This window comes from Phoenix dactylifera, chromosome 1 (assembly GCF_051530095.1).
Source record: "Phoenix dactylifera cultivar Ajwa chromosome 1, Ajwa_hap1_PhDact_Kaust_v1.1, whole genome shotgun sequence".
Lineage (NCBI taxonomy): Eukaryota > Viridiplantae > Streptophyta > Magnoliopsida > Arecales > Arecaceae > Phoenix > Phoenix dactylifera.
Genome location: NC_143190.1, coordinates 52249067 through 52259206, shown reverse-complemented (window position 1 = coordinate 52259206; position 10140 = coordinate 52249067). Strand labels below are relative to the sequence as shown.

The 10140-nt window shown below is 50.5% G+C and overlaps 1 pseudogene across 1 annotated transcript; it reads right to left on the bottom strand.

Annotated features, from left to right (window-relative positions):
- Window positions 1–244: 244 nt before the first annotated feature.
- Window positions 245–3122, bottom strand: LOC103709989 (transcription factor TCP4 pseudogene; annotated as a pseudogene). The gene is made up of 2 exons (XR_015969508.2): window positions 2850–3122; window positions 245–2690 (listed from the first exon to the last, which is right to left on the bottom strand). The product of XR_015969508.2 is annotated as a transcription factor TCP4 pseudogene (transcript).
- Window positions 3123–10140: the final 7018 nt, after the last annotated feature.

The window sequence follows — 10140 nt, the reverse complement described above, 5'->3', positions numbered from 1 at the left end:
AAGAAATATCATCAAGGCATCAAATCCAAATCATCAATCATCTGCTAACTGTCCCATCCTCAAGGGATCTCTCGCTCAAAGAAAGACAGCAGCCCTACTTTATTTCCCTTCTCTTTTCCACTGTGTAAACAGGCTTGTGACTTGTAAGCAATGAAGTAGTAGTTGCTGGCAAGCCTGGCAATGAAATCTTGCACTATTGAAGGACAAAGACGTATCCTCAGCATCTTCAAATGGGATAGAGAAATGGGCAATCATGAAGTCCATATTTTATTCATCATTTTTGGTTGTCTGGGGAAGCTGAAGCATCAGCATAAAAAGCTGCTTCTTTTTTTTTTACAAATGGGAAAGAGACCAGTTGTTGCCAATTATAGAGAAGCCAAAACCCTCCCTCTCCTCCATATCAGCATGAAAACAACCCCAGGCTTCCTGTCAAATTATGCACTAGTTTTTTTGATTCTCTTGAGCTTTGTTCTTTCTTTTTTCTTTAAGAAAACCCAAAGGAACCAGTTTCCAGGACCATCTCCAGGCGACCAGGGACCAGAATCTTCACCTTGGCCATAGCAGCAAACCATCATCAACAACAGCAAACAACTTTGAGTGACTGCCCTACAACTGATACAATATAATAATAATAATAATAATAATCATAATCACTTGGTCTAGCCATGGCCAGAAAGGCAGCCAAGGAAGGGCTCTAAGAGCCCATCAATATACGAGCAAGATAAAAGAAAAGAAGATGAACTGAGGCCAATCCAGCAAACAAAAACCTTGTTTCGTACATATCAGCAGAAAAACGCGCTTCTCTCTTTCTCTGTCCCCCTTCTCCGTCTACTATATAGACCAAGAAATTCTAAGATATACGAGAACATTGATAGAAAGTGGAAATTTAAGTTGCCATCTGATTAAACTTCAACCTGAGATGGAATGGGAGAAGCCCCCGAAAGCTTGATCGTGAATTTTCTTCTCCACTATGTCAACCTCTCTCTTCTCCCTTTCTATCACTGATTAGAAGCAGAGGAATCAGATGGCGGCTTACCGGCGATGCCGCCATGCTCCTCTGGAGGAATATGGAACCCTGAGAAACCACCGTCACCGCCGAACACGAATCCTGCGGTTGCAACTGATGGTGATGATGAATGCACTCCCGCTGGGTGAATCTGATGACCGGTGGCGGCGGCGGCGGCAATCGGATCCATCCAGGCGCGAACCGACGGCAAGAAACTGGACTGAAGGGTTCCCCTCTGAGAAAGAAGCTGGCTTGGGCTGAGCGCCGGGTGCAGCGGCACCGCCTGGAGTGGTGGCATATTGAACCCATAACCTCCACCACCTTCGCCGCTACTAGTCTCCGACGCATTCCATGCAACAATTCTCTGGTTTTGCTCGGGCCAGCTGGCGGAGGTGGCATCGAAGGCTGGATAGCCAGGGAGGAAGTTCTGCTGGGAGGATGCAGTAGGTATTTGATTCTGGTGAAAGATGGGATCTTGCAAGGAGTGCAGGGAGAGGCGGAGGTCTTGGGCTTGGCTGCTACTACGAGATAGGAGGTCCGGCGGGTGGTCCTGGTAAGAGGATGAAGCAGCGGTCGTGGCCATAGGAAAGAAGGTCTTGATGGTGTCGGCGATGGAGTCGGAATCCAATGGAGGAGGGAGGAAATTACCGCTGCTATAGGCGGCTTGTTCAGCGTTTGGTTCGATGGGCACAGGCTGGTCATGGAGGTGATCGTGCTGATTTGGAGGTGAAGGATTGGATGAGGGGAAGTGGGTGGCGGTGGGAGGGTACCAGCGGGGGAGCTCGGCGAGATCATCGATGGCAGCCTTCGCATGCTTGATGAGCCAGTCCACGGCCTTGCTGGGGCGGTCATAGCCAAGGCGGTCCTGGACGTCGTAGAACTGGATGGCGGTGTGGGCCGAGAGCCGGACACGGCGGTCCCGCAGGCCCTTGGCAGTGCACACCTTGCTGTGCCGGTCCTTGCGCCCGGTGGACCGCATAATGTGGCCCCCCGGGACCTCCACGACCTGACCACCGCCTCCTCTCAAAGCCCCCAACCTAGAATTATAGGGCGGCAGCCGCTGCTGCTGGTGGTGGAGCTTCTGCTGGTCGTGACTGTGGTGGCGGCGGCGGCGGCTCTCTTCCATCCTCTCTGAGAGGCGAGCATATTCAGACGAAGAAGCCGTGGTGGTCCAAGAACGTTTTATTTTGGCTGCTGATGAATTTGATGCAGTCGGAAGCCTTAAAGTAGTCAGTCCTCTAATTTCTTCCTCTTCTTCTTCTTCTCTCTCTCCACCCCCTCTTCTTAAGTGCTTGAGGAAAGGCAGGCCTTCTCCTCCTCTTTATATTTTGAATCAGCTAGTACCGAGTCCTCCTGAGATCTAGACTCTCTTGTCTACTTTTTCTCTTCGGATGCTTCCTTTAAACCCTTAATTTCTTCCAACTCCTCCTTCTCTTCTTGCTTTGCTACGATCTGGTCACGATGCACTCTTGCCTTTGTCTTCCAAAGGGTTTGGACAAGCAGCTGCCGCGATTCCATCACCAACAGCACTCGCTCACTCTATTCCCCAATAGCATCAGCCACAAAGAGGCACCTCAAAGATGCCAAGTAAAGAAAGTAAATGAGCAAATTACAGGAGAAAGTGATACAACTCTATTCCCTCTTCTTTTTCTTTAACTCTTGCGACTTTTCAAAGTCCTTGGCCCTGGCAAAGGGGAAGCAAGCATAGTGAGAAGAGAGACTGTTATATAGCTCCACGGCTTCCCCTAGTTTTGTTGAGCAGAAGCAGCACCAAAACCTTCACATTTTAGCAGCTAATGGAGGATGGCAAAGGGTGAAAGGGGAGGAGAGAAGAAAATATTACTGTGTGAGAGTACGGACTGGGCCTATAGGAGGAGGTTGGATGATGCCACTGGAGGAGAGGGTGGCGCGCAGACAGACAAGCGTCAGAGAGTAAAGATCATGGTGAGCTCAGCCGTTTATTACCCTCTCTCCCAAAATAAATCCCTATACCAGCACTAGAGCTTCAGCCCCCTCTGCCCCTTGCTTTTCTTTTTCTTTTTGGGTACAATTGCCCCTTGCAAAATGTCGCGCTCTCTCTCTCTCTCTCTCTCTCTCTCTCTCGCGACTGGAAAACGACCCTTTCAGGCTTTTTTTCGCCTTTATTGCGGCTTTGGCAGACGAAACCTCACCTTTCCTAACCCTATTGTTACCACCCTCGTATCTCCCTATTGCCCCTGGTGCCATGGTGCCCATATAATCACCCTTAACTTATAAATTTTCAGTATCTCACAAAAACAATAAATACATATAATCACAAATAATATGATTAACTAATAATCAATATATTAGGCCCATGCTACAGTATTTCTAAATCCATATAGACTATGGATTGACTTCATTATTGTATCATTTGTAACGGTCAAGAATCTTACCCAAAATCTACTGAAGCATATCCGATGTGGACTAAATATAAGTCTGGATCTTTACGGCTCTTTTGATTCATCCATCATTATTGTTTTAGCAAATGGGGGATATCCTAAGAATAACCGAAATAAATGAAACTCTACTATACATGCTTTTTTTAGCAAAACTATGTGTATGATAGCATGGCACGTGACATGTAAAGCGAGGATTAGCTCTGGAATTATATCATAAGCAACAATTAGGAACTTGATGGGAGAAAAAGTAGGCCCCCCAACGCACGTGACTGAGAAACCCAAATCCGACGACACACGTGATCTCAATAGACATGATCTCGATAGCCATGGGCTTGGCGAGCACGAGCTCGACAAATGTGACCTCGACAAAACCAACCTCAGAAAGCATGATTTCAGCATACATGATCTCGACAACCATGAGCCCGACAAATGCGAGCTCGACAAGCGCACCCTGACCTGACCGAGCAGAGCTCGCTCGACCTCGAAGCTAGAAAGGATCCAGTCAAAACCCATAGCCGACTCCACCGAAAATCTAGCTGATCTCCGAATCGAAACGCCTACAACGTTCTCCATATCCGGGATTGACCCCCGCAATCTGCGCCACGACAGCTGTCGAATTCAAATCCTTCCGTTCTCCACTAATGGGCAGCTAATTCAAATTTTCAGGCCAATTAAGGTAACGTATTTCAGTCCGAAATTTCCGCCATAACGCCTGATAGCGTGTAACTGCCACACCACCTCCTATAAAGAGAAAAAACTCCAATAAGACGGGGACTCTTCCTCCTCCATGTCTGGGCTTCTCCACTAAAAACTGTCTCCAAATCCCTCTCTAATTTAAGCATCGGAGGGCCTTTGCCGGAAACCCCGGCCTAAACTATTTGCAGGTTCTCCGGAGGTAGCCGTCAGCCGCCACCATCTCCCGGAGACAGCCTTCTACAACAGCCCGCGGCGGAAGTTCCTCCCTTTGGTTCGCTATCACCCCCGGGTCCCATTTCCAGCAACAACATTTGGTACTAGAGGAAGGAACCGAGTCGTGATCATGAGGCTGAGGAGCTGAGGAGCTTCTAATACCTTCAGACAACGTGCACCAACTTCCGGCCGCTCAGTCTAGAATCCGTCGTCGATGCCCCCAACGGGCTAAGCTTCGCAGATCCAGCCGCCATAGTTTGACGCGCCGGTACAACAAGTTCAGGCATTGGCTGCGACAGTCAAAGGCCTGCAACAGACGGGGGTCCCTCCGGCGCCACCCCTGCAAACTCGTGCTCGATCGGCACTCCCCCTAAATGGGCAAATATCGTGAAGTTGAAATTCCCGCCGCGGCTCCTCAAGGATCAACGACGGAAAACAGCGCTCCCACCAGGATTCCCCCTAAACGTCTCCTCAGGAGGAGTCATCGGGGAGTCACCAAGATAGGAGGCCACAGCTCCGGGCCCGGCCGCAACCCTCCGAGGCCGGGTCAGCCCCAGCCCCGGGGCAATTTCCGCCGAGACGGGCAATAGTGGCGACGTCCCAAGGTGGAGAACTCGACAAGAAGGTCAAGGAGCTCGAGCGGCGGATTGATGCGCTTCAGGATCAAGGGGTGAAGCGTGAAGGCGACCCTTACTTCACCACCATGTCACCCTTCTCTTGTCAGATCGAGAACGAGCCGATCCCACCGAGATTCAAAATGCCACAGATAGAACCGTATAGTGGAGCCACCGACCCACTGGATCATCTGGAGAGTTACAGAGCTCTCATGGCACTGCAGGGATCTTCAGATGCCCTACTGTGCAAAGCATTCCCAGCCACTCTTTGAGGGACGACCCGACCTTGGTTCTCGGGGTTGAAGCCGGACACCGTGTCCTCCTTCAAACAGCTCGGCAAGTAGTTCGCTATTCACTTCGCTGCTAGTTGGCACCAGTGACAAACGTCAGATTCTCTCCTTGACATAAAGTAGAAGGAGGAAGAATTCTTGAAGGACTACATCGACCGTTTCACCACCGCTACTTGGGAGGTTCGCGACCTCGACCGATCGATTGCCATGTCGGCACTGAAGACTGGAGCTCGGTCTTACAAGTTTCTTTTCTCCATCGAAAAGAACTTCCTCGCCAACTTCGCAGAGAAGCTGGCCCGAGCTCGAAAATATGCGAAGGCAGAAGAAGCCATGGCTACTCGGCGAGACGCTGTCGAACGACCTTCGAAGATGCAGAAGAAGCATCGCAAGGAGCGTGGCCGCCCAAGAAGTAGGTCGGCCCGCCGAGATAAGAACATGCCTCGGCTGAAGGGCCCGCCTCACCCGAGACCGCAGCACCGATCGAGATCACTATGCCGCCCGAGGTCACCACCGAGGAGGCTCAAAGACTATACTCCTCTCAACTCTACTCGGACCGAGATCCTAATGGAGATAGAGGATCAGGGCTACCTCCGACCCCCACTGCAAATGCGACAGACGGAAGCTCAAAAATGCTCTAAGAAGTATTGTCGTTTCCATCGAGACAATGGTCACGACACAGAGGATTGCTTCCAGCTCCGAGAAGAGATCGAAGCACTTATCCATCGGGGAATGCTCGGTCGATTTGTACAAGACCGACGTGAGGGAAGAGGACCAGTGGTAAACACCACATCACCTGAGGAGCAGAACGATAACAGGCCCATTGCTGGCACCATAAACATTATAGAGGGTGTCCCTGCTGAAGAAAGCTCGGCCAGAGAATCTGCTGAGAAGGAAGCCCCTCCGAAGCGTCAACGTACCGCAGAAGTCATCTCGTTCTCGGATGAAGATATAAAAGGAGTTGAAACTCCTCATGATGACGCTGTGGTCATTTCTATGGTCATAAATAAATTTGATATAAAACGCATTTTAGTTGATAATGAAAGCTCGACAAAGATTTTATATTATGATGCTTTCCAAAAAATGGGAATAACGGAGGGTCAGCTCTGAAGAATAAATATTCCACTGGTCGGATTCACCGAAGATTTAGTCCCGGATGAAGGCATGATTAACTTGCCTATCACGGCCAGGCTTGCTTCTCGAGAGAGCACTGTCAGGACGGACTTCCTTGTGGTTCGACTGCCTTCGGTCTACAACGCTATCCTTGGCCGACCAGGACTCAATGCTCTCCGAGTCGTAGTTTTGACTTATCATCTGCTTGTGTCGTTCCCCACCGAGCGAGGAGTTAGCGAAGTTCGAGGGGATTAGGTAACAGCCAAGCAATGCTACATGTCGACCCTCAAAGCAAAGCAACCAATTGAAATACCAAGCCGAGCAGAACAATCAACTAACACGTCAGCCCAAGGTTCAAACTAGGCACTGCCCATCGAAATTCTGGAGGTACGAGATGAGCCTAAGAGGGAACGGGCAGAACCTAGCGAGCTCCTCATTCAAATTTCCTTGAGAAAAGACTGTCCGGAGTAGACCATACAGATCAGCTCTAGCCTGAGCCCTCGTGAGCAGGATCGCTTGATCGAGTTCCTCCAATCCAACACGGATGTCTTCACCTAGTCGCCTACTGATATACCGAGAATAGATCCCAAAGTCATGGTCCACCAACTTCAGGTGAAACCAATCTACAAGCCCGTGAGACAGAAGAAATGGAGCTTCATCCCAAAATGATAGCGAGCAACGGTTGAGAAGGTTGACAAGCTCCTCGAGGCCAGCTTCATCAGAAAAGTCACCTACCTAGACTGGCTAGCCAATGTGGTCTTCGTGAAGAGGAAAGTGGCGCATGTGCGTGGACTACACCGACCTCAACAAGGCATGCCCGAACGATAGCTTCCCTCTCCCAGGATCGATCAGCTTGTTGACTCGATCTCAGGACACCAACTGCTCACATTTATGGATGCCTTCTCGGGATACCATCAGATCTGAATGGCGCCCGAGGACAAGAAGAAGATGGCCTTCATCACCGACAAGGACCTCTACTGCTACAAAGTAATGCTGTTTGGGTTGAAAAATGCTAGAGCGACATATCAAAGGCTGGTCAACAAGGTCTTCAGAGACCAGATAGGCCGAAATATGGAGGTTTACATGGACGATATGCTGGTGAAGGGCCAAATGGCAGAGCACCACATCACCAATCTCGATGAAGCATTCTCCACTCTTAGAAAGTACCAGATGAAGCTCAACCCCACCAAATGCGCCTTTGGGGTTACCTCGGGCAAGTTTTTTGATTTTGTGGTAACCCAATGCGGGATCGAAGCGAACCCCGAGAAGATCCGAGCACTACAGAAAATGGTACCATCAAGGAATCGGCGGACGAGTAGCGGCCCTGGGGAGGTTTGTCTCGAAATCGGCGGAACGATATCTTCCCTTCTTCAAAGTTCTCAAACAGCCGAAGGACTTTGTGTGGACCGAAGAATGCCAACAAGCCTTTGAAGAGCTCAGATGCCATCTCACCTCCCCTCCATTGCTCACAAAACCCCAGCCGGGTGAGCTCCTTTATCTGTACCTGGCTATCTCCTCGATAGCGGTCAGCTCAGTCCTAGTTTGAGAAGAAGATAAATCTCAAAGGCCGATATACTACACCAGTCGAGTTCTACGGGACGCAGAGACCCGATACTTCAAGCTAGAGAAGACGGTCTACGCGCTGCTTATTTCAGCCCGAAGGCTCCAGTCGTAATTTTAGGCTCATACTGTAGCCAGGGCTGTTAACGAGCCGAGCCGAGCCGGAGCCTGGGAGAGCTCGGCTCGGCTCGTTTCACAGAAGCTCGGGCTCGGGCTCGGGCTCGAGCTCGGTAACGAGCTCTATATTGGGCTCGAGCTCGGGCTCGCTTGGCAAAGCAAAGGCTCGGGCTTGAGCTCGTAAAGTTCGTTTCAATTACAAGCTCCAGAACGAGCTCGAGCTCGGGCTCGAGCTCGGGCTCGGACTCGATAATAGGCTATTTTTCTCTATGCGATCAGATTTTTATGAATTATAGTGCTGAAATAAAATTTTTCAGTGGGAGACTAGAGCTCATTTGGGCTCGTGTGCTGCTCGGGCTCGAGCTCGGGCTCGGGCTCGGGCTCGGTTGTAAACGAGCCTAATATTGGGCTCGGGCTCGGGCTCGTTTGACTAACGAGCCAAGCCCGAGCCGGGCTTTTACCGAGCCGAGCCCGAGCCGAGCCCGAGCAGCTCGGCTCATTAACAGCCCTAACTGTAGCTGTATTAACCGACCAACCAATAAAGCAAGTCCTACAATGGTCGGATCGTGCGGGAGAATCGCAAAGTGGACGGTCGAGCTTGAAAAATTCGACTTCGAGTACCGACCCAAGTCGGCAATCAAGGCACAAGTGCTCGCTGACTTCATAGTAGAGTGCACCTTACTAGACAACCCCGAAATCGAGCTCACACCAAAAGAGGATACCCCGGAGCAACCATGGAATCTACACGTAGACGGCTCCTCAACCTCGGGGGGTAGCGGTACAGGCCTCAATCATACCAACCCAGATGGGGTGGTTGCGAAACAAGCTCTACACTTCGAGTTTCCTACCTCTAACAACGAAGCAGAATACGAGGCGCTTATTGCCAGGCTCAAGTTAGCAAAAGAGTTCGAGATCAAAAGCCTGAAGGTCTTCAGCGACTTCCAACTGGTCGTGAGGCAGGTCCTGAAAGATTTTGAGGCAAGAAAGTCGTCGATGCAGAAATACCTCCAAAAGGTGCGAGACATTACCTCCACATTAAGTGCCTTCGATATCCAGCACATTCCCAGAGCGGAGAATGTGAGGGCGGACTAGCTGTCAAAGCTGGCAACTTCCTGCATGAGCAAGCTTCCGAAGACCACAGCACTTGACTACCTCCAAACACCAAGCACCGAGGAGCCCGAACCAATCCTCTTGTGTTTCCACGTACACTTTGATCTGACCTGGAGGAGGTCTCATAATCCGGTCTTCCGACCTCGCAGGCTCAAGGAGAACCCTGCGCTGAGGAAAAAATCGAGCTCAGATCAGGTCCAATTCCTCCTCGGCCAAGTTTGACCCGATTCCGTCCGGGTTATGGCCCATCTCCAGTACGACCTCCTTCCCATGAAAAAGGTCCCTACCAGAAGACGAAGCACCACCCGACATTGTCGTGCTCACTAAGTAGTAAAAGATAAAGAAGAAGGAAGGAGAAGAAGAAAAAGAAAAGCGACAGTCCTCCGAGCAAATGTGGGTAAGAGACCTACTGTGGATTTTACCGAAAACGTCGACGGCCGGAAGCGAGAGATTAAAGCGATCACCAGAAAACACCCCGAAGCGCCTTCAGGAGAGACTCAACCACTATCAAGGGGAAGAGCAAGGGAAAAAAATAAGCGAAGGGAAGCTATGGCAACCAAATGAGCTTTTCCAAAGCCAGTCAGGGGTTTATATAGACATCCCCAATGGAACAGATCGCTAGGAACCAGCCTTACCCCTTGCTCGGATCACGCCACATGCCCGCCTCAGAAACCAGCTGGGCATATCAATCCAAATCGACACCATAAAAGCGGAAGATTGACAACCACCCCTTCGGATACTGGAGCCCAATTCTGAGGCCGCCACACGAAACCGCCTCAAGAAGAGGGAGCCTTTTTCAAAAAATAGCCAAGAAAATGCCTTTCCTCTTCTTCTGACTACTTCCTTCGCCCAAGATCGAATACAGCTTGAACTCGGAAGTCGGAGGGTAGATGATGGGGGAAAAAGTGGGCCCCCCAATGCATCTGACTGAGGAACCCTAATCCGACGACGCACGTGATCTCAATAGACATGGTCTCGGTAGCCATGGGCTTGGCGAGCACGAG